Source organism: Tachyglossus aculeatus, chromosome 1, assembly GCF_015852505.1.
Source record: "Tachyglossus aculeatus isolate mTacAcu1 chromosome 1, mTacAcu1.pri, whole genome shotgun sequence".
Taxonomy (NCBI): domain Eukaryota; kingdom Metazoa; phylum Chordata; class Mammalia; order Monotremata; family Tachyglossidae; genus Tachyglossus; species Tachyglossus aculeatus.
This window is the reverse complement of record NC_052066.1, coordinates 83632306-83658144: the sequence shown is the minus strand read 5'-3', so window position 1 is coordinate 83658144 and position 25839 is coordinate 83632306. Positions and strand designations below refer to the sequence as shown.

The 25839-nt window shown below is 45.1% G+C and overlaps 1 pseudogene; it reads right to left on the bottom strand.

The window, feature by feature from the left end:
* Positions 1-5241: 5241 nt before the first annotated feature.
* Positions 5242-15132, bottom strand: LOC119926979 (annotated as a pseudogene).
* Positions 15133-25839: the final 10707 nt, after the last annotated feature.

The window sequence follows — 25839 nt, the reverse complement described above, 5'->3', positions numbered from 1 at the left end:
AAAAGAAAAAAAAAAATCAAGATATATTCGTTTTTCAGACACAGGCAAGTTGTCTTACTGAAAGCGTGGTCTGGTGGAAAAAGCAAGGGACTGAGAACCAGGAGACCGAGGTTCTAATCACAGTTCTGCCCCTTGCCCATTGGGTGATTGTGGCCCAGATGTTTCACCTTGACTTTTTTGCTATGTAAAATGGGATTAAGAGCTCACCCTCCGTCCCTCTTTGATTGCAACCAATCTGATTATCTTGCACCTCCCCCAACACCAGGGCATGGTATGTGCTTACTAAATATCATCATCGTACATCTTATCTAGGATGAGAGAGAAGCAACGCGGTTCAGTGGAAAGAGCACGGGTTTTGGAGTCAGAGGTCATGGGTTCTAATCCCCGCTCCGCCACATGTCTGCTATGTGACCTTGGGCAAGTCACTTAACTTCTCTGAGCCTCAGTTACCTCATTTGTAAAATGGGGATTACGACTGTGAGCCCCACGTGGGACAATCTGATCACCTTGTATCCCCCCCAGTGCTTAGAACAGTGCTTTGCACATAGTAAGCGCTTAACAAATGTCATTATTATTTTTATATTATAGAGTTGAAAATCAATATCACTGTCATTCTGCTAACTCACTGAGCAGTTGATCATTGAACAAAAAATACGGCTTCCCAAAAAGGCTCTCAACACAGAAACTAATTATCACCAACTAAGGTGCCTGGTAAATATTTGTGGGGAAAACATCAATCCAGAGCTAAAATGATCTGGCCACACTGTTAGAATTCTAAGTGCCAAAAAGAGCAGGAAAAAAAAAATAGAGTCGTGTAGCGAAAGATGCAGAGAGCCTAGAGCATTAACATCCTGAGCTCCTCTGGGGATGAGTCAGGTACTTGATACTCTGCAATTTTTCCGTTTTTTGTTTTGCTTTTATTTTTTTTTTTAACAAAAAATGACTGGTTGACGTCATGTGCTACAAACTGTACAGGATGTTCTCATAAGCTCTTCAGAGTCCGGCAGAAAATTAAAAAAAAAAAAAACAAAAACAGAACCAAGGCCTGTGTGGGTAGTTGTTGATCAACCTGCAAGCGTCATCAGTCCCTTCGGGCAGTCTCAACTCTAGCTCTGTGGGAATTGGGGGATCGATGACGAGCTGGAGGCCCTGCTGGCTAGAAATCCAACCTGTTGGCAATCACACCACCACCTTGGATTGCCACACTAGGCCCTTAGGGCCATATGAAGCAGCGTGGCTCAGTGGAAAGAGCGCGGGCTTGGGAGTCGGAGGTCATGGGTTTGAATCCCGGCTCCGCCACCTGTCAGCTGTGTGACTTTGGGCAAGCCACTTAACTTCTCTGTGCCTCAGTTATCTGTAAACTGGGGATGAAGACTGTGAGCCCCAAGTGGGACAACCTGATCACCTTGTATCCCCCCAGTGCTTAGTACTTTGCACATAGTAAGCGCTTAACAAATACCACTGTTATTAGTATTATATGAAGACCCTAGGCCAGGAGTGTTGCCCCCTGACCTTGCTCATCTCACCCTTCCTGTGATTATTCTATTTATTTTATCAGCGCTTAGAACAGTGCTTTGCACATAGTAAGCACTTAATAAATAGCATCACTATTATTATTCTCCTCCTCCCCCTTGGGGCCAGGATTGCTCATCTGGACCCTCAGTCTGGACAGTCCTGAACAGAGCTTTCTCCTCAAAGGAGTTCAGAGAGGTGTGGTTCCCCTTTCCTGGTTAACAATAATAATAATAATGGCATTTATTAAGCACTTACTATGTGCAAAGCACTGTTCTAAGCGCTGGGGCGGTTACAAGGTGATCAGGTTGTCCCACAGGAGGCTCACAGTCTTAATCCCCATTTTACAGATGAGGTAACTGAGGCCCAGAGAAGTCAGGTGACTTGCCCAAAGTCACACAGCTGACAATTGGCAGAGCTGGGATTTGAACCCACGACCTCTGACTCCAAAGCCCGGGCTCTTTCCACTGAGCCACGCTGCTTCTAGATCTAGGGTCACTCTGTCACCCTTGTCCAATATTCATAACTGGGGGGTGAGGGGGCTCTGGGTGTGTTTGGGGGGGGAGAGAACCGGAAGGGGGAGGAGAAGGCACTGCACCCCCCCATCCTCTCATTCAATCAGTAGTATTTATTGTGTGCTCCCTGTAGGCAGAGCACTGTGCTCTGCACTTAGAAGAGTACATACAACAGAGTTGGTAGACATGTTCCCTGCCCACTAGGAGCTTACAGTCTGGAGGGCGAGACAGACAGACTGTCTCCTCAAGATTATAAGCTCATTGTGGGAAGGGAATGTGTGTTATATTGTTGTACTCCCCCAAGCACTCAACAAATATGATTGATTAATTAAAATTAATTACAGATATGGACATAGATGCTGTGGGTATGAGGATGGGGTGAATATCAAGTGCTCGAAGGGTACGAACCCAAATGCATAGGTAACACAGGAGGGAGAGGGATTAAGGGAAATGAGGGGTTGGTTAAGCAAGGCCTACTGGAGGAGATGTGATTTTAATAAAGCTTTGGAGGTTGGAGAGTGGTGGAAATGCCCTTGATGGATTGCCTGACCTGCAGATCCTAATTCAGTTTCTAATTTCAGTTCCTAATTTCATTCACATTCACCATCCTAGTCAAAGCAGCTAGGGATAGGGACAGACTTGGAGAAGAGTCAGCTCCCACCACAATTTACAGCACTTTCCCCAGCTCATCTTTGTGGGCAAACTGAGGCCCAGAAAGCAAGGACCAGGAAATATTGGGGCTAAACAAAAACCCACTTCACAGAAAGTGTCTAGCGTGACGCTTTCAATGATGAATTGCAGGTTTTTATATTTTACTGGGGCAAATCATTTTTAAAAGGTATTAGTTTTCTTTCTATTCATTCTTTCACCAACAAATCTGTTTCCAGTCCATCTGTTGAAAGGCTGTATATTCAACAGTGCAAGAAAAATACTTTCAATGTCGTGTCATTGAGAACCAAAACCTTCTTTAAAAAAAAATGTGTGTGGAAAACAGATTGCCTTTGAGTCCCAGATGCATTCTGCTGTTCAGGACTGGGTACTGGCTTCTTTCATTTGACCAGTTTGCTAATTCTCAAAACAGAGGAAAAACTTCAGCCCTGATGATGCTCTGGCCTGTTTTATAGTCACCTCACTTCCCCGCTGCCTCTAGATTCTGTTGCTTGAGCGTACAACCTGCAACCCAACGTGTTTTTTCCTTTGACCCAGAAGTTCCTGAGAGGCCGCAGCTGGCCTTCCTCATGTGCTTTTGACCAGGCAATTTCCCAGGGGCATCTGACATCAAGGCCCAATCTCCCATGTGGCCAGAGCCTAGACTCACTGCCCCTGCTCTCTCTCCCTCCCTCCAGGCTCGTGTCTCCTCCTGCCTTCAGGACATCTCCATCTGGATGTCTGCCCGCCATCTAAAACTCAGTATGTCCAAGACTGAACTCCTTACCTTCCCTCCCAAACCCTGCCCTCTCCCCGACTTTCCCATCACTGTAGATGGCACTACCATCCTTCCCGTCTCACAAGCCCGCAACCTTGGTGTCACCCTCAACTCCACTCTCACGTTCACCCTTCATCCAGTCCGTCACCAAAACCTGCCAGTCTCACCTCCACAACATCACCAAGATCTGCCCTTCCCTCTCCATCCAAACTGCTACCTTGCTGGTTCAATCTCTCATCCTATCCCGACTGGATTACTGCATCAGCCTCCTCTCTGATCTCCCATCACCCCCCACTTCAGGCTATACTTCATGCTGCTGCCCAGATCATCTTTGTGCAGAAACGCTCTGGGCATGTTACTTCTCTCCTCAAAAATCTCCAGTGGCTGCCTGTTAACCTATGCATCAAGCAAAAACACCTTACTCTCAGCTTCAAGGCTCTCTATCACCTCGCCCCTTCCTACCTCACCTCCCTTCTCTCCTCTACAGCCCAGCCCACACCCTCCACTCCTCTGCCACTAACTTCCTCACTGTGCTTCATTCTCGCCTGTCCTGCCATCGATCCCCGGCCCACGTCCTCTCCCTGGCCTGGAATGCCCTCCCTCCGCACAACCGCCAAGCTAGCTCTCTTCCTCCCTTCAAAGCCCTACTGAATGCTCACCTCCTCCAGGAGGCCTTCCTAGACTGAGCCCCCTCTTTCCTTTCCCCCTCCCCATCTCCCCTGCCCTACCTCCTTCCCCTCCCCACAGCACCTGTATATATGTTTGTACAGATTTGTTACTCTATCTGTTTTACTTGTACATATTTACTATTCCATTTATTTTGTTAATGATGTGCATTTAGCTTTAATTCTATTTGTTCTGATGACTTGACACCTATCCACTTGTTTAGTTTTGTTGCCTGTTTCCCCCTTCTAGACTGTGAGCCCGTTATTGGGTAGGGACCATCTCTATATGTTGCCAACATGTACTTCCCAAGCGCTTAGTACAGTGCTCTGCACTCAGTAAGCACTCAATAAATAAGATTGAATGAATGAATGAATGAATGAGGGTGGATGCCCCAAGGGACAACCTAACTCAGTCACACTTCCTTCCATGGTAACAATAATGATGGTATTCATTAAGCGCTGACTACATGCCAGCCATTTAGACATGCCATTTTAGACTGTGAGCCCACTGTTGGGTAGGGACTGTCTCTATATGTTGCCAATTTGTACTTCCCAAGCGCTTAGTATAGTTCTCTGCACATAGTAAGTGCTCAATAAATACGATTGATGATGATGATGATGCCAGGCACTGTACTAAGCACTGGGTGGTCACCTGCCTCACAGAATCATCTTCTGACTACTGCACAGACACCCACTCGGGTGAGTGAAATCGATCCCCATTTATCCAAGAGGACTCTCAGGTAGGTTCAGTGACTCACCCAAGATGAGTTTAAGTGAGCAAACAGACTCAGGTGCCCTGATCCTAAATCACATTTCTACTTTCCAGTCTCTTCCCACATCAAACAGGACATCCTACTTAGCCTTCCACGCCAAGCCTGTTTCGCCCAGTGATTGGTAAAGCTGTTCGAGCTGCAAGGCAAGATGACCCGCAGGGACCATCGGAGGGGGAGAAAGAAGGAACGGAAGACCCAGACGGGCCAGCTGACCTCTTAAATGACGGTCTCCACGGCAATCACTTACACTTAGATAAAAGGCGACAGGGTGCGTGCTTTGCGGCGTGTGGGAAGAGCCCGTGCTGCTGTCCGTGTGGTCTTCCAGGGGTTGCTCCTGGAGTCCCACCCCTTCAAGAATGGGTTGGCCTACCCAGCTAGCTGGACCTCGGGTTGCGTCCTTTGTCGTAGTGGTCCAGCAAACTGTGCGCGATGAAGCCCCGCTCGGAGTGCAGGGTGTCGCACCGTGGACAGACAACGATTTCACAGTGGGGGCACATTTTCCCAGAGTCCCGATGCCCTGGCGAGCTGGTCTCCTCTCGGATGCATTTCACCTTCTTGGGGCCCTTCCGGTGCAAACATTTTGTCTTGTCTTCAGGAACCTGGCTCTGCCCCTGGCAACTGGAAAGGCAGGAGAATCATTTTGGCGTTCCTTAGGCACTTACTATGGGCCAACCCTCTGCTTAACTTGGTGCTAAAAGCAACAATAAGCTGTTCAGAGACAGTCCCTGTCCCACAGTGAGCTCACTGTCTAAAGAGGAGGGGGAACACATATTGAATCCTCATTTTACAGTTAAGGAAACTGAGGCACAGAGGAGTATAGTGACTTGCCCAAGGTCATATAGTCATACCATTTGTACTTCCCAAGTACAATTTGTACTTCCCAAGTGCTTAGTACAGTGCTCTGCACACAGTAAGCGCTCAATAAATATGATTGATGATGATACCATAGACAAGTAGCACAGCCAGGATTAGAACCTAGATCCCATGACCATCAGTCCCAGACCCTTTCCCCTTGGCCACATTGCTTTGCCGCTGAGGAACAGACTTCTAGGCCCTCACCACTATTGTTCCAAATTTTCCCAGACATCCTGCCCAATTCCCTCCAGCCAGATTGGTACTCCTTTTTTTTAAATAGTATTTGTTAAGCACTTACTAGGTGCTAGGCACCGTTCTAAGTGCGGGATAGATCCTAAGTATTCAGGTTGGAAACAGTCCATGTCCCTCATGGGGTTCACAGTCTTTATCCCCATTTCACAGATGAGGTAACTGAGGCCCAGAAAAGCTAAGTGACTTGCCCAAGGTCACATAGCACAAAAGTGGCAGAGTCAGAATTAGAACACAGGTCCTTCATGCTTCCAGACCCGTGCTCTATCCACAAGGGCACTTTTCTTGCCTTGATCCAGGCTCTTGTCTTGTCACTGCTGGACTATTGTAGCAGCCTATCTCCATCCTTTTCCAAGTCCAACCTATATGGTGCTGTACAGATCATGTTGTATCACTCCACTAACATCTCTCCACTTTTCAAAAGCCTCCAATGGCTACACATCTCCCTCTGCATGCTGCAAAACTCGTCATAATTTGTTTTTGAGGGTCTCCACCCAACTCTCCCTATATTATGTACCAACCCCTTACCCCTGCTACACTGCAGCTTGCTCTCTTGGGTCTGCCCAAGCCAATCTTTTGTCTGGACCTAACTCTCAACTCTCCCAGCTACATCCCCTCACTCACATTGTTCTTCCAAATCCCTCTCCTTCTAATCTGACGAACCACAACTCTCAATCTATAGTTTTTATTAACACCTACTGTACTACTAAGTATCCTTGGGAAAATACAGTAACTGGATCCGTTTCCAAGCCTCAAGGAATTTACAATCTAATGGGGGAGACAGAAACTAAAATAATTTGATATACGTCCTCCTTTCTGCTTTGTTTATGGATTTGGGTCTGTTCCCCTTATAGCCATTTTGATATTCACTCCACAGCTCTTATGTACACTTTCAGCTATAATTTATTTTTATGTCTCTTTCCCCCCATAGTCTGTAAATTCCTTGTTGTCAGGGCTCATGTCTATCTGCCCTGTTGCCCTGAACTCTACCAAGAGCTTAGTATGGTGCTCTCTACACAGTAGGAACTCAATAAATATTATTGATTGATTGATAATTTACAGCCAGGAGGAAGGGAATCAGTGAGGCCTAGAGGATCGAGTATGGGCTTGAGAGTCAGAAGGACCTGGCTTCTAATCCTGATTCCTCCACTTGTCTGCTATATGACCTGGGGCAAATTATTTAATTTATCTGTGCCTCAGGGACCTCATCTGTAAATTTGGGATTAAGACTGTGAGCCACTTGTGGTCACCATTTAACATCATGCTCTGCTTATAGTAAGTGCTCAGTAATTACCATTGATTGATTGATGTGAGGCACGGACTGTGTCCAACACAATTAACTTGTATCTAACTCAGTACTTAGTACAGTACCTGACACATTGTAAGCACTTAAATACCAGTAATAAAAAGATGGAAATGGGGATCTGGACGTGAGTTAGTACTAATGCAATAGAGTATTTAAGAAATGCACATCAAGTGCTACCAGCGGTTGTGAACAGAGGCACCAGCTTTTCATTTTGAGGGGAGAGATTCATTCATTCAATTGTATTTATTGAGCGCTTACTGTGTGCAGAGCACTGTACTAAGCGCTTGGGAAGTACAAGTTGGCAACATATAGAGACGGTCCCTACCCAACAACGGACTCACAGTCTAGAAGGGGGAGACAGACAACAAAACGTGTGGACAGGTGTCATCAGAATAAATAGAAATAAAGCTAGATGCACATCATTAACAAAATAAATACAATAGTAAATATGTACAAATGAGATCAATCAATCATATTTATTGAGCGCTTACTGTGTGCAGAGCACTGTACTAAGCGCTTGGGAAGTACAAGTTGGCAACATATAGAGACGGTCCCTACCCAACAGTGGGCTCACAGTCTAGATGAATTTAAGTTGGATCTTTTGGGGCTGGCGAATAGGAGACTGGGAAGGGAGACAGAGAGGGAGGAAGGAAATAAGAAAGAAAGTGGAATTAATTAAAGTTGCCAAAGAAGGAGCTCCTCTACTTCCTCCTTCCCTCCTCTGGTCTTCACTGGACATGGGCCATGGCCAGAATTGTCTCCCCTGGCACTTGATCACCCTCCTCAGGACCACACAAGTCCTGTTGCTGTTGTAACAATAATAATAATTATAATAATATTAGTATGTGTTAAGTGCTTACTATTTGCCAGGCAATGTACTACGCACTGAGGTAGATAGAAGGTAATCAGGTTGGACAGAGTCCCAGGCCCACGTGGGGCTCGAAGTCTTAATCCCCATTTTACAGATGAGATAACTGAGGCCCAGATAAGTGAGGTGACTTGTCCAAGGTCACGCAGAAGACAAGTGGTAGAGCCTAGGATTAGAACCTAGGTCCTTCTGGCTCCCAGGCCTGTGCTCTATGCCCTGAGATTAGACTCCATTCACACCCAGCCTTCGCTTGTGCTGCAAACCCGCTCACACGCGCTTTGAAGAGGGAGATGCCAAGCTCCGCTGCTGCCACCAAGCCCTCAGCCGACCCTGCAAAGACCTCAGCCACTAGCCAGCACTCAGATAAGGAGCCCCCACCCAGACTCTGGCTGCCATTCTGGGCAACCATGACAACTCCAGCCCCAGCTGGCTGAAGGCAAGAGGTGGCCAAGGGGCTAGTTATGCTCCCCTCCCATCCTTTTAACACTGAGGATGAAAGTATAATGTCACCATCCAATGATGCCAAGCCCAAGGGGATCCCAGTCCCTGTCATCCTCATCAATCAATCATCATCATCAATCGTATTTATTGAGCGCTTACTATGTGCAGAGCACTGTACTAAGCGCTTGGGAAGTACAAATTGGCAACATATAGAGACAGTCCCTACCCAACAGTGGGCTCACAGTCTAAAAGGGGGAGACAGAGACCAAACATACTAACAAAATAAAATAGAATAGATATGTACAAATAAATTAAATAAATAAATGAATAGAGTAAAAAAAATGTACAAACATATATACATATATGTATATATGTATTCATCAATCAATACTCATCAATCAATCAGTACTCAGAGCACTGTACTCATCAATCAATCGTATTTATTGAGTGCTTACTGTGTACTGTACTAAGCGCTTGGGAAGTACAAGTTGGCAACATATAGAGACGGTTCCTACCTAACAGTGGGCTCACAGTCTAGAAGAGTGGCCACTCTGCTTTATAATAATAATAATAATAATGATGATGGCATTTATTAAGCGCTTACTATGTGCCAAGCACTGTTCTAAGTGCTGGGAGAGGACACTGCAGTTGGGGCTATTCATGGGCACAAACAGGGCTAGGCAAGGCCGGGGTCTCCACATCAAGAGCGGAAACTGGGCCCTGGTTGGAGTCTCCACAGAGAAAGCCAGAAATCAGAGGGGCCTGTGCTCTGCACACAGTAAGCGCTCAATAAATACGATTGAATGAATGAATGAATAAGCCCAGGGGACAGAATCTGTGCTGGTCTAAGGCATATGTTCAGGCAGGGGTGAGGGAAGAGGTTGAGGCAGAGAGGCCCGAAAACCAGTGAAAAACAACATGTATCAACCAAAGCATTCAGTTCATGTCTCCCAACTCCTCAAGAACCTCCAATGGCTGTCCATCCTCCTCTGCATCAAACAGAAACTCCTCACCATTGGATTCAAGCACTCAGCTCACCCCACTGTACTTCACCTCACAAATCTTTTACTACATCCCAGCCCACACATTCCCCTCCTCTCGTCTATCTTGCTGCTGACCCCCTTCCCGTGTCCTGTCCCTAGCCTGGAACCCCACCCCACCCCCCGTATATGTCAGACCACCTCTCTCTCCACTTTCAAAGCATTTCTAAGGTCTAATCTCCAAGAGTCCTTCCCTGATTAAACCCTCTTTTCTGGCTCGCTTTCATCATCATCATCATCAATTGTATTTATTGAGCACTTACTGTGTGCAGAGCACTGTACTAAGCGCTTGGGAAGTACAAGTTGGCAACATATAGAGACAGTCCCTACCATTTGCATCATCTATGTACCTCAATCTATAATCTTTGGACACTTGATATTTTCCCCACCCCCAACCCAATAGCATTTATATACATACCTTTTAATTGCATATTATCAATTACTTATCTATTCCTGTTAATGTCTGTGTCCCCTTCTAGACTATAGGCTCATTATGGGCAGGTAACATGTCTGCTAATTCTGTTGTATTGTACTTTCCCAAGCACTTAGTACGGTACTCTGCACATAGTAAGCGCTGGAGAAATAAAATTAATTGAGAACCGGAGGTGGAGGTGAGATCCCCTCTTTCTTCCTCCCCCTCTTCCTCTTCCCTTCACTGCCTCCCTTCTTCTCCGTTTCTTTCCTTATCCCTTCACAACCCCATCCCACACACAGAATGAAAAATCAGGTCCTCTGCTTTAGCTTGGAGAAGCAGCATGGCTCAGTGGAAAGAGTCTGGGCTTTGGAGTCAGAGGTCATGGGTTCAAATCCTGGCTCTGCCAACTCTCAGCTGTGTGACTTTGGGCAAGTCACTTCACTTCTCTGTGCCTCAGTTACGTCATCTGTAAGATGGGGATTAAAACTGTGAGCCCCCAGTGGGACAACCTGATCACACTGTAACCTCCCCAGTGCTTAGAACAGTGCTTTGCACATAGTAAGTGCTTAACAAATACCATTCTTATTATTATTATTATTATTCATGTTCCTTGTGGACAGGAAACAGGTCTCATGGTAGTTTGTACCAGTCCAAGCATTTACTATGGTGTATTGTGCCCAGTGGGTGCTCAATCATTCCCTTTATCTTTAACTGGGAATCCAGGGATGGGAGTTGCAGAGAGCTAATTTGCGGAGGGTGCTGACAGAGGCCATGTTTCTGTGGCCCACAGGTGCCTCTCTGGGGGACTTAACAGTTGCCATTCCCTGTCTGGGGCCTTTCTTTGAATGTCTTCCCTACTGATGACATATAGTAGGCATGGCCCCAAATGTCATTCTCCACATTTCCAACTGAGAAATTAAAGTCATGTAACTTTGTAGTCACTTACATACTTTTTCCTTTGAATTAGTAACCAAACACTTTTATTTCTATGTTCACAGCACCTCTAGAATCCACCTTTTCTTCTTCACCTAAACTGATACCGTGCTGGTCCAAACAGTATATCCTTCCTCTGGCTTGGAACTCCCTTCCCCTTCGTATATAATGGACCACCATTCTCCCCATCTTCAAAGCCTTACCAAAATCACAACTCCTCCAGGAGGCCATCCCCAGCTAAGCCCTAGCTTTCCCTGCTGACTCTCCCTTCTGCCTTGCCTATGCACTTGGAATTGTACCCTATAAATAACTCATATTTACCCCACCTTCAGCTAACAGCACTTAAGTACATGTCAGTAATTTATTTCAATGCCTCTCACCGTTTAGACTTTAAGCTTCTTGTACAATAGCTCCTGTTGCACTGTACTCTCCCAAGCACTTAGTACAATACTCTAGACAAAGAAAGTCCACACTAAATGCCAGATAGATTGGTATCCCTCCTTCACTACTACATCAGCCTTGTCGATGATTTCCCTTGCCTCTAGCCCCTCTCCTCTGCATTCCATACTTCATCTTGGTGCCCAGATCATTTTTTCTGAAGTAATTGTTTCCCCTCTCCTCAAAAGCCTCCTAAGGCTGCCCATCCTCCTCCACGGAACTGTGATATTTGCTATGTATTTACTATGTTCCAAGCACTGTAAAGAAGATCAGACCATGGTCCCTAACCCACATGGGGCTTACAGTCTTAAGGGGAAGGGAGAAAAAGTGTCTTAGCCTGAGTTTTACAAATGACAAAATGAGGTACAGAGAAGTTAAGTGACTGCCCCAGGTCACACTTGCCTTATAATAATGATAATAATAATGACGGCATTTGTTAAGTGCTTACTATGTGCAAAGCACTGTTCTAAGCGCTGGGGGGCTATAACATGATCAGGTTGTCCCACGTGGGGCTCACAGTCAATCCCCATTTTACAGATGAGGTAGCTGAGGCTCAGACAAGTTAAGTGACTTGCCCAAGGTCACACAGCAGACATGTGGCAGAGCCGGGATTCAAACCCATGACCTCTGACTCCAAAGCCCATGCTCTTTCCACTGAGCCACGCTGCTTCTCTGACTTGCCCAAGTCAGACAAGGGGCAGAGTCAGGATTGGAACCCAGGTCTCTGCTTTTTCCACCAGGCCACACTCCTTCCTTGCAATCAACAGAAACTTCCTCACCATTGGCTCTAAGATACTCCATCAGCTCACTTCCCTACTTTCCTCACTCCTCTCCCACTACATCTCAGTCCCCACTCAACTTCTCTAACACTAACTTACTCATTCTCATCTATCTCTACATTAACCCCTTGCTCATACCCTAGCCCCTGCCTGACACTCCCTCTGCCTCCCTATCCTAAAGCGTGCCACTCCCCTTCTTCAAAGCCCTACAAAAAATAACATCTCCAGGATCCATTCCCTGACTAATCCCTCATCCCCCATCTTATTTTCCTCCCAAGTTGCATCACCTAACCTCTTGAGTCCACTAAGCCTTCAGGTACCCAGCACACCCCTCCTCAACCACCACAGAACTTATGTACATATCTTTGCATTCACTTCCCCTACCTGTAATTCACTTTCGTTCATTCATTCAATTGCATTTATTGAGCACTTACAGTGTGCAGAGCACTGTACTAAGCACTTGGGAAGTACAAATTGGCAACGTATAGAGACGGTCCCTACCCAACAACAGGCTCACAGTCAAGGAGGGGGAGACACAACAAAACAAAACATGTAGACAGGTGTCAAATCTGGGTCTCCCTCAAGATTGTACACTCCTCGTGGGCAGAGATGTACCTATGTGTCTACATGATTATTCTGTCTCCCCCTCTTGACTGTGAGCTCTTTGTAGACAGGAAGCATGTCTACCATCTCTGTTGTACTGTACTCTCCCAAGCGCTTAGTACAGTGCTCTGCTCCAACTAAATACCATTGATTGATCCCCTCATTGCTCACCCCATTCTCTTTTGGCCCCTTCCCTTCTGACAAACAAAAGATAGATGTTTCCACCAACTTCTCTTCCCAGGAGCTGGGGATCCCTGCGACCTTTCTCGGGGAGATGAGGTGAGGTGGGGCACAAGTGTCATAGGGCAAACAGCATAACCTAGAAGAAAGAGCACGGGTCAGAGGTCTTGGGTTCAAGTCCAGATTCTGTCACTGGTCTGCTGTGAGATCTTGAACACGTCACCTAACTGCTCTGTGCCTCAGGTCCCTCATCTGTGAAATAGGGATGCCCTAGTGGATAGAGCACAAGACTGGAAGTCAGAAGGACCTAATAATAAAAATGATGGCATTTGTTAAGTGCTTACTATGTGCCAAGCACTGTTCTAAATGCTGGGGGGATACAAGGTAATCAGGTTGTCCCACATGGGGCTCACAGTCTTAATCCCCATTTTACAGATGAGGTAACTGAGGCACAGAGAAGTTATTTGCCCTAAATCACACAGCTGACAAGTGGCAGAGCTGGGATTAGAACCCATGACCTCTGACTCCCAAGCCGGAGCTCTTTCCACCGATCCATGCTGCTCCTGCTCCACATGTCTTATCTGTGTCAAATCATTTGCTCTGTGGCAAATCACTTCTCTGTGGCTCAGATCCCTCATCTGTAAAATGGGGATTAAGTCTGTGAGCCCAAAATGGGACATGGACTGTGTCCAATCTGATTAGCTTGTAGACCCCAGAGCTTAGTTCAGTACCTGGAACATAGTAAGTGTTTGACAAATACTAAAAAAAATGCCTATAATCCCTCCTACTTAGTCTATTTGCACAATGAGGGACAGGAACTATGTCTGTCCTCATTATTTTCTATCTATCCCAGAGCACAGTACAAGTACTTAAATACCACCATTATGTCTGAGAATCCCAGGAGAAGGGGGGTTTCAGCTTCCAGTCCATGAAAATGGCTCAGTCTGACACAAACAAAAGGAGTTATTGCAACGGACCATGGGCAGGGAATGTGTCAGTTTATTGTTGTATTTTACTTTCCCAAGCTCTTAATACAGTGCTCTGCACACAGTAAGTGCTCAATAAATACAATTGAATGAATGAATGTACCAGCTGAAAGAGGCAACAAATATCCTCATCATCCTGCCTCCTACCAGGGAAAATGACTGTCACACCGAATTGCAAATTTAAGCTGCCTCCTTCAGCGGGGAGCTTGCTAGCCATACTCCACTGCAATGATACTGAAAGTGGGACTTAAATGGCTCCTGGAGATGAAGCCTCAGTAGCCAGTGGGTGAGTCCCCCGGGAAGGCTGCTGCCCACATGAGGCTGCAATATAAATAATAATTAATAATTATGGTACTTGTGAAGCGCTTACTATGTGCCAAGCACTGTTCTAAGCACTGGGTAGATACAAGTTAATCAAGTTGGACCTAGTTCCTGTTCTACACGGGGTTCAGGTCTTATCCCCATTTTATAGATGAGGTAACTGAGACATAGGTAAGTTAAATGATTTGCCCAAGGTAACACAGAAGAAATGTGGTGGAGCCAGGAGTAGAACCCAAGCCCTTCTACTCCCAGGCCCATGTTTTATCCACTAAGCCATGCTACTTCTCAAAAGGGGCAGAATGGATGCTGTCCTTCCTATACCAATGGCCACAGGTTTTTTGCTGAGTCTTTCCAGTTGGAGGAAAGGAGGGTGAGGGGACACAGCCTTTTTTGCCCAGCTCTTGGGGCTGGTCCTCCAGCCCCACCATCCCTGGCTCTCTGATGAGATCAGAGAGCTCCCGGAGAGCCAGGCTGAAAAATCCCAACATTATCAAGTGATCACAACCTCCCTAGCACTCCCAGCTGCCCCCCACCATTTCCTCTTTCCCCAGAGCCACTCCCTCCATCACTACTGTACTCAACGTGAACAGTACTCCCCATGTCTGAAAGACTCACTTCTTAGCCGGGGAAGGCGCAGAAAAGAAATTCAGGGCAGCAAATCTCTTCTTCAGAACGCGCTCTTTTCTTTTCCTGCCACTCCTGGGCTCTGTGTTTGGCTCCTCTTTGCTCTCTCTGCTTGCCTTTTGCCGGCTCATGTTACCTAGGGTGGCAAGAGAAACAACAGCGAGTTGGCCTAAAGGTGACTTCTCCCGCAGGTGGAAAGCCATGTGGGCTTGGAATAGCTATCGCTGACTAGCAAGGGACTGTCCTTTAGGTCATTTCAGGTCCACTGGGTTCACAATACCATACTAGACCCTGGCCAAAAATGACACAGATGACTCCCCATCTAGATTTTAAGCTAGAAGAGGACAGGGAATATGTCTGTTGATTGTTGTATCGTACTCTCCTAAGCACTTAGTACAGTGCTGTGCACACGCTAAGCACTCAATAAATGCAATTGATCGACATTGAAAAGACTAGGCCCTCATTTTTCAGACTCCCTCTTCCTTCTGCATCTCCCCTACATTTGGATTTATAAGCCTTTATTCACCCACCCTCAGCCCCACAGCACTTAGGTACATAACCCCAATTTATTTTAATGTCTGTCTCCACACCTAGAACATAAGCTACTTATGGGCAGGGAACATGTCTACCAATTCTGTTACATGGTAGTCTCCCAAGCACTTAGTACAGTGCTCTGCACACAGTATGTGCTCAATAAATATGACCGATGGATTGAAATAGGATAGTTGAATGATACCAGGGAGGAAATAACGCACTAACCTTTGAAAATCTTGGAAAACAGCTCACTGGGAGGAATCTTGCTGGCAGGCACTTTCTTTCAGGTGTGGCAATTACCTGCTTGATAAAATCCTCAGAGCAGCCAAAAGGTTGGTGATGAAACTTCTGCTTAACTAAGCTTTGAAGCATCAAGTGAGCCTATGAAGAACTGGTTTCTATTCGCTCCAGTGCTCAACAGGCAAAAGAATGAAAGCAAGAATAAAAAGTCTTCTTCCTAAAGGAAAACTGCCCCAAGAGGGTCAAGTTCAGTGGCAGGGTTGACAGAGACAGACAAAATCCACACTGCAGCTCTGTACGGATCACTTGCAATAGCAGAAATGTGAGGCAGCAGGAAGAAAGGAGTCTTGTTGATGACAGCAACTGTTCAGAAATTATTCTTCCTCCCGATTGGTAAAAACATTTGATTAATCTTCATTTCCGTATGTTATTGGGTTCTCTTTAAATAGCATCCCTTGGCCTAGCTAATGCAGTTAAACTCTCTGGTCTCCATTTGATATTTGGTAATTATATTTGCTGTGGTTCAATTGATAGGCCTGCTGGTTTGCACTTGCTGACTGTCCCTTCCTAGTGTGGGTGCATCCTACAGGTTAGTAGTACTTAATGGTAAAGTGATTTGATGAAGCAAATCATGGAAACCCCACTTTTGGCCAAGGGAATGAGTAGCGAGAAGCAGCATGGGGTAGTGGATAGAGCACAGGCTGGGAGTCAGAAAGTCATGGTTTTAATTCTGGCTCCATCACCTGTCTGCTGTGTGACTGTAGGCAAGTCACTTCACTTCTCTGTGCCTCAGTTACCTCATCTGTAAAACAGGGATTGAGACTATGAGCCCCATGTGGCACAGGGACTGTGTCCAACTTGATTTGTTTGTATCCACCCCAGCGATTAGTATAATTCTATTTATTTATTCTGACGCTATTGATACCTGTCTACTTGTTTTGTTGTCAGTCTCCCCCCTTCTAGACTGTGAGTCTGTTGTTGGGTAGGGATTGTCTCTATATGTTGCTGAATTGTACTTTCCAAGTACTTAGTACAGTGGCCTGCACACAGTAAGCGCTCAATAAATGATTGAATGGATGAATGAATACAGTGCTTGACACAAGGTAAGCACTTAAGTACTATCATCGTTATTATTGTTACTGCTGAACTGTCTTGCCAGTGGCTATGGAGTATGGCTTGCCAACTTGAACTCTTGTTTTCTCTTTCTTCCAGAGAACTGGTGTTCCTTGATCATCTCAATTAATCAATAGTATTTATGAACTCCTACTCTGTATAGGCAACTACTGTATGGAGATCTGACAGAAACTGGGAGCAAGGAGGTTAGAAAAAGCATTTTAACCAATCATATTTATTGAGTGCTTACTGTGAACTGAGCACTGTATTAAGCAGTTGGGAGAGTACAATATAGCAGAGTTGGTAGACATGTTCCCTGTTAACAAGGCTATGACAAAACTAAGCTGAGGAGCAGTGTGGCCTAATGGAATGAGCATTGACCTGAGAGTCAGAGGGCCTGGGTTCTAATCCTGCTTCTGCCACTTGACTCCTATGTGACCTTGGGCAAGTCACAACTTTTTCTGGGCTTCAGTTTATTTTACTGTAAAATGAGGATTCAAAATCTGTTCATTCTCCTACTTAGACTGTGAACCCTATGTGGGACAGGGAATGTGTTCAACCTGATTATCTTGTATCCACCCCAGCACTTAGTAGAGTATTTGGTACATAAGAAGCACTCAGATGCAATTATTATTATTATGAAACCCCCAGACAATGCCGCAGCCCAGCTGAAAAGTAAAACTGGAATCAATTGTTGAAGACGGACCTCCAAGGCACACTGCCATCAAGAAGGGAATAACTCTCTGAACAAAGCCTTCATATGGAAAGGGCCAAAGAGGCAAAAGAGAAAATAATGCTAGGGACTATAATAATTAAGTACAACACAAGGGTCAGCCTTTTGTGTCTATGTGACTTCCCTCTTCTAGACTGTGAGCCCATTGTTGGGCAGGGACCATCTCTATATGTTGCCGACTTGTACTTCCCAAGCACTTAGTACAGTGCTCTGCACACAGTAGGTGCTCAATAACTGTGATTGAATGAATGACTGAATGACAACTCACTTCACTTCTCTGTGCCTCAGTTACCTCATCTGTAAAATGGGGATCAAGGCCTGAAATGCCCTCCCTCTACCCATCTGCCAAGCTAGCTCTCTTCCTCCCTTCAAGGCCCTACTGAGAGCTCACCTCCTCCAGGAGGCCTTCCCAGTCTGAGCCCCCTCCTTCCTCTCCCCCTCGTCCCCCTCTCCATCCCATCTTACCTCCTTCCCTTCCCCACAGCACCTGTATATATGTATATATGTTTGTATATATTTATTACTCTATTTATTTTACTTGTACATATCTATTCTATTTATTTTATTTTGTTAATATGTTTGGTTTTGTTCTCTGTCTCCCCCTTCTAGACAGTGAGCCCACTGTTGGGTAGGGACTGTCTCTATATGTTGCCACCTTGTACTTCCCAAGCACTTACTACAGTGCTCTGCATACAGTAAGCACTCAGTAAATACGATTGATTGAGCCCCAGGTGGGACAGGGACTGTTTCTAAGCCACTTTGCTTGTATCCAGCTCAGCGCTTAGCACAGTCCTTGGCACATAGTAAGCACTAAACAAATACCAAAATTATTGTTCTTATCATTTAAAACTTTGGATGCTGCATTTTCCTTTTCAATCCCACAAGTACTCGTAAGTGGACATACGTGCCTTTTTGAATATATACTCTGTAGAATACTGTGTAAGCACTTAAGCACAATAGAATTGAAAGACATGATTCCTGCCCTCAAGGAGCTTACAGACTACTGGAGAAGACAGAAGCAAAATAATTCTTTTCATTCAATCACATTTATTGAGTACTTACTGGGTACAGAGCACTGTATTAACCATTTGGAAGCATACAGCAACAGACACATTCCTTACCCATAATGAGCTTACAATCTAGAAGAGTGGAGGAAGACATTAATATAAATAAATAAATTACAGATATGTACATAAACGCTGTAGGGCTAGGAGTGGGGATGAACTAAAGGAGCAAGTAAGGGCAGTGCAGAAGAAAGTGGGAGAAAAGGACCGGGGGGCTCAGTCAGGGAAGGCCTCTTGGAGGAGATGTGCCTTCAATAAGGCTTTGAAGCAGAGGAAAGTTATTGTCTGTTGGATTTGAGGAGGGAGGGTGTTCCAGGGCAGAGGTAGAACATGGGCAAAGGGTTGGTGGTGATACAGATGAGATTGAGGCATAGTAAGAAGACTAGCATTAGAGGAGCCAAGTGTGCAAGCTGGGTCATAGTGGGAGAGTAGTAAGGTGAGGTAGGAGAGGGCAAGGTGATTGAGTGCTTTAAAGTCAATAGAGAGGAGACTTTGTTTGAGGTGGAGGTGGATGGACAACCGCTGGAGTTTTTTGAGGAGTGGGGAAACATGGACTGAATGTGTTTGTAGAAAAATGATCCGGGCAGCAGAGTGAAGTACGGACTGGAGTTGGGAGAGACAGGAGGCAGAGAGGTCAGCAAGGAGACTGATTCAGTAATCCAGGCAGTATAGGATGAGTAATTGTATTATTCATTCATTCAATCATGTTTATTGAGCACTTACTGTGTGCAGAGCACTGTACTAAGCACTTGGGAAGTACAAGTTGGCAACATATAGAGACGGTCCCTACCCAACAGTGGGCTCACAGTCTAGAAGGGGGAATGTGGTAGCAGTTTGGATGGAGAGGAAAGGCAGATGACAGATAATGACAAATAAGAGGAAAAAAGGCAAGGGAAAAGTAGATGTGTGTAAGTGCTTAAATAGCGCTTGTGCGTTTATATGTACAAGAATGATGGTCATGAATGCAGAAGTGCAGAGGGGGTAGTTGGGAGAAGAAAATTAATCAGGGAAAACTTCTTGGAGGAGGTGGGTACCTGGCTTATAGCATGCACTTAACAAGTACTATTATTATTGTTATTATTATTATTATTATTATTATGAGAAGGATCTTGAAGGTAGGGAAAATCATGGCCTGGAGAATTAGAAAAGGAAGGGGGTTCTATGCAGGAGGAAAGGTGTGAACAAGGGAATGAAGGCAGGAAAAAGTCAGGTGATTTCTAGAAGAATGAAGAGGGCGAGCTGGGATATAGAAGGATGAGAGAATGCATAAGGAGGAGAACATATCCAGCTGAGAATTTTAAATCCAGTAGTCAAGAGTTTCTGCTTGATGAGGAGAGGAATAGGCAAGTATTGGAGCAGTTTCAGATTTTTAACTCACTCCTCAAACCCCCTGTTTCTGCCTCACCCCTATCTCTTGCCCTTAATGACCTAGCCTCCTGCTTTAGCAATAATTGAAGCCCTCAGGCATGATCTCCCTAAAATTTTCCCTCCTCCTCTGCAGTCCCTCCCTCCTCCTGTCCTCAATTCACCTCTCCCATCTCTCCGTGCAGTATGTCAAGAGATCTCCCATCTTCTCTCAAAAATCTAACCCTTCTACCTTTACCTCCACTCCCTGCACACCTTATCAAAACATTACTCCTTTCATTTGTCTCTTGACTGCAATCTTCGACCGCCCTTTCCAATGGCTCCTTCCCTACTGCTTTCAGTCATGCCCATGTCTCCCCTATGGCACCGCCAGTTATCACCCCATCTCCCTCCTACCATTCCTCTCCAAAATCCTTAAGCAAGTTGTCTCCATTTACTGTCTCCACTTACTCTCCCCCAACTTTTTTTCCCCAGTATTATTTTTTAAGCACTTAATATCAATCATGTATTGAGTGCTTACTGTGTACAAAGCACTTTACTAAGCATTTGGGAGAGTACAGCGCCCGGCCTTTGGAGTCTGAAGGTTGTGGGTTCTAATTCTGACTCCACCACATGTCTGCTATGTGACCTTAGGCAAGTCACTTCACTTCTCTGTGCCTCAGTTCCCTCCTCTGTAAAATGGGGATTGAGACTGTAAATCCCACGTGGGACAGGAACAGTGTCCAACTCAATTTGCCTGTACCCACCCCAGCGCTTAGTATAGTGCCTGACACATAGTAAGCACTTAACAAATACCATTATTATTATTACAATATAATAATACAGCAGAGTTAATAAACACGTCCCCTGCCCATAGTGAGCTTTCTGTGTGCCAGACATTGTTCTAGTAGCGGAGAAAGATACGCACTAATCAGGTTGGACACAATCCATGTCCCTTGTGGGGCTCAATCAATCAATCTCATTTACTGAGTATTTATTGTTACTAAGAATTTGGGAGAGTAGAAAATAACAGATGTGGTAGATTCGTTCCCTGCCTACAATGAGCTTACAGTCTAGGGGGGATACAGATATTAAGATAAATGTTACAGATATGTACATAAGCACTATGGGGCTGAAGGAGGGGTGAATATAGGCTGCAAAACCAAGTGCAAGGGTGATGCAGGAGGGAGTTGGAGAAGAGGGAATGAGGGCTTGGAGGAGAACTCACCAGCTTTGAAATAGCATAGTAAGCATTCGTTCAGTACCATTGATCAATTAATTGATTGAATGGGGAGATCTGTTTCAGTAAACTAATTCTGGCAGCACTGCAAAGTTTGGACTGGAGAGCAAAGAGGCAGGAGGCAGGGAGACCAGTGAAGAAGCTGGTTCATTGGTCAGGATATGACAAATGCCAAGACCCAGGGTGGTGACCTTTTGAATGAAGAGGAAGGGGGAGAACCTGCAAAATGTCATGGAGAAAAATCTAATAGGATTTAGAGACAGACTGCATGTGAGAATTGAAAGAGAGAGGAAACAAGGATAATAATAATAATGATGGTATTTGTTAAGCACTTACTATTTGCCAAGCACTATTCTAAGCACTGGGGGGGATACAAGGTCATCAGGTTGTCCCATGTGGGGCTCACAGTTTTAATCCCCATTTTGCAGATGAGGTAATTGAGGCACAGAGAAATTAAGTGACTTGCCTGAAGTCACACAGCTGACAAGTGGTGGAGCCGGGATTAGAACCCATGACCCCTGACTCCTAAACCCGTGCTCTTTCCACTGAGCCATGCTGCTTCTCTTGAGCGGCTTCAGAGGCAGAGAGGATGTTAGTGGTGTCCACTCTGATGGGAAAGTTAGGGAAATCATCCTTCTAACCCAGGTTGCCATTTCAGGAATCTCAAGTTCCCCCCAGCAGGAAGATAATGAACAATAGTTTCCAATTTCAACACTCATCCCTTGCTAGCTGACCTTTTTCCAGGAGGATTGAAAAAAATGTAAGAGGCTTCAGGGAGCAAGTCAGGTCACTGGAAGACTGTGGAGAAGCTGGAAAAGCTGAGGGAAATTTTCAGCAAGTTGCCCCCAAAGGGGAAAGTTCCAGGCTCTGTCACCAGCAAACCTCTGGTTAGAACCACAACTCCTGGAAGCCAGGAGGCCTGCTATTATTCCACATAATAGCAAACAATTTCTTTCATGCCAACTTCCATGGTCCCCCTCTCCTCAGTCTTACTGTCAGGGGTGAGCAAGGAAATCAATAATTATGGGATTTTTTTGTGGGTAGAAGCCAAGTCCCAAGAGTATTTTATCAATCTCCCATGGGACTAAACTACCATTATGTCATCTGTTTCAAGATGACATCAATCAAAAACCATCAATTTCAAGTATGAAGATTTTCAGGTCAGTTTGGTTTGTTAAGTAAGGTGACTCAATGGCCAACCTAAATAAGATATATTGAAAAGAAGGCTAAGCCCTCATTCTTTCTTCTCCCACTCCCCCCTGTGTCACCCTTGCACTTGGATTTGCACCCTTATTCACCCCTCCCTCAGCCCCACAGCACTTATGTAAATATCTGTAATATATTTATATTAATGTCTGTATCCCCCTCTAGACTGTAAACTCATTATGGGCAGGGACCGTGCCTGCTAATTCTGTTGTACTGTACTCTCCAATAATAATAATTCTGGTATTTGTTAAGCACTTGCTATGTTCATTCATTCATTCAATCATATTTACTGAGTGCTTACTGTGTGCAGAACACTTTACTAAGCACTTGGAAAGTACAATTCAGCAATAGAGACAGTCCCTGCCCAACAACGGGCTTACAGTCTAGGACGGGTGAGACAGACATCAAAACAAGTAAACAGACATCAATAGTATCAATATAAATAGAATTATAGATATGTATATTCATCAAAACAAATAAATAGGCATTAATATAAATATAATTATAGATATGTACATATATACACAAGTGCTATGGGGTGGGGACAGGGGGTAATAATAATAATAATGGTATTTGTTAAGTGCTTACTATGTGCAAAGCACTGTTCTAAGCGCTGGGGAGGTTACAAGGTGATCAGGTTGTCCCGCACGGGGCTCACAGTCTTAATCCCCATTTTACAAATGAGGGAACTGAGGCCCAGAGAAATGAAGTGACTTGCCCAAAGTCACACAGCTGACAATTGGTGGAGCCGGGATTTGAACCCATGACCTCTGACTCCAAAGCCCGGGCTCTTTCCACTGCTTCTCAATAATAATAGTGGCATTTATTAAGTGCTTACTATGTGCAAAGCACGGTTCTAAGCACTGGGAAGGGTGATCAGGTTGTCCCACACAGGGTTCACAGAGCAAAGAGAGTGAGACGGGGTGATGGGAAGGAAGGGGGAGTTGATGAAAAGGGAGGCTACCAGGCTACTAAGCGCTGGGATGGATACAAGCAAAACAGGTTGGACACAGTCCATGTCCCACATGGGCTCACAATCTTACTCCCCATTTTACAGATGACGTAGCTGAGGCACAGAGAAGTTAAGTGACTTGCCCAAGGTCACACAGCAGACACATGGCAGAGGCGAATAAGTTATTCTAAGAGCTGTCTTTTCTTCTGTATAGACAGGGAATGTGTCTACCAACTCTCCCAAGTGCTTAATGCAGTGCTCTGCATGCAGAAGGCACTCGGTACATACCACTGATGATGATGATAGCACAAAAACCTGCCATAACATGTTTAATTTCCATATTTTTCCAGGTATGGATAAGGCTAATCAAGTTGACATACCCAGGGGTGCCTTTTAACCCTAAAAAAGAGGAAACCTCATGGCCTAGTGGATAGAGCACGGCCCGGGAGTCAGAAAGTCATGGGTTCTAATCCTGACTTTGCCACTTGTCTGCTGTATAACCTTGGGCAAGTCACTTCACTTCTCTGTGCCTCACCCGTTGTTGGGTAGGGATTGTCTCTATCTGTTGCTGAACTGTACTTTCCAAGTGTTTAGTACCGTGCTCTCAGTAAGCACTCAATAAATATGATTGAATGAATGAGTTACCTCAACTGTAAATTGGGGATTAGGAATATGAGCCCGAGGTGGCCCAGAGACTATGTCCAACCTGATTTTCTTGTATCCCCCTGCCCCCGCCCGCTCCCAGTACTTGGCACACAGTAAGCACTTAACAAATACCACAATTATTATTATTATTATTATTATTAAATCTCCAAGATAGTCAGTTTTCCTTTAATGCAGTCCTTCAAGGACCCTGCTTTTAGGAAAACTCGTGCAATAATACTCAACCCGCATTCCACACGGCTCTGATGCACAAAATCACGTTGTATTCAGAATGATGTCAGGGTGGGAGACCATCTCCTGTTTCTGTCACTGCTGAAGCCAAAATGCCTAATGGAAGCATGCATTATGACAGAGTTAACTGCAATAGTTTGTGAGATGGGAAGCAGCAAGGCCTAGTGGAAAGAGCCTGGGCTTGGAAGTCGGAGGATCTGGGTTCCCAGCTCTGCCAAATGCTTGCTGCATGATTTTGGGTCAGTCACTTAACTTCTGTGCCTCAGTTTCCTCAACTGTAAAATGGGAATTTAATACCTTTTCCCCCTCTTAGACTGTTAGCCCCACGCAGGACAGGGATGGCATCCAGCATAATTAACATGTACCTACCCCAGTGTTTGATACATAGTAAGTGCTTAATAAATACCATCAAAAAGGAAAAAAAACCCTCAACTCCTTGCTACATGCTCCTCCCAACAAATCACTCAATCAATCAATGGCATTTATCTAACGCTCACTGTGTGCAGATCATAGTACTAAGCACTTGGGAGAGTACAATATAAGAAAATATTCTTAACTGGACAACTATGTTTCCTCTCAACAGCGAGTTTGCATCCTGAGCCCTGCTTGACAGAGAGCAGGAGGATCCAAGCAACCTAAAGCAAACCCTTCCCATGCTCATCTATGGTAGGGTGGCTAACATTGAGGTTGGGGTGGGGGTCATGAGGACATTGTTGGGAGGCTCAAACTATGTAGGGAGGGAAGGAGGAGGAGGATGAGGTGAGACTGAGTTTGTAGTGTGGCTCAGTGGAAAGAGCCCGGGCTTTGGAGTCAGAGGTCATGGGTTCAAATCCTGGCTCCACCAATTGTCAGCTGTGTGACTTTGGGCAAGTCACTTGACCTCTCTGTGCCTCAGTTACCTCATCTATTAAATGAGGATTAAGACTGTGAGCCCCCTGTGGGACAACCTGATCACCTTGTAACCTCCCCAGCACTTAAAACAGTGCTTTGCACATAGTAAGTGCTTAATAAATGCCATTATTATTATTATTATTATTATTTAGGGAAGGAAATGTGTTGGTCGATTGTTATACTATACTCTGCCAAGCACTTAATACAGTGCTTTGCATGCAGTAAGTGCTCAATAAATATGATTGAATGAATGGTAAGAAGGTAGCTACTGGAAGTAATTCAAAAGGCAGAATTATGGGATCAGGGTAGGTATCAGCAGCACAATGATAGTAAACAGAACGCTAATGGATGATGTGATCAGGGCAGTTTGGAGCACAGTGGAGAAAGAACAATAGGGCTGCAACAAGAATAGATAATTCCATTATCACCAGGAAGCTAATGATGAGGCAACAGTGAAGGGACAGTCAGTTAGTCAATCCTATTTACTGAGTTCTTACTCTGTGCAGAGAACTGTACTGAGAGTTTGAGAGAGTACAATACAACAATAAACAGAAATTCCATGCCCACAAGGAGCTTACAGTCTAGGGGAGGGAGACAGACATTAATATAAATAAGTAAATTACAAATATGTACACATCCTGTGGGGCTGGGGGTGGTGAATAAATGGAACAAGTCAGGTGGATGCAGAAGGGAGTGGGA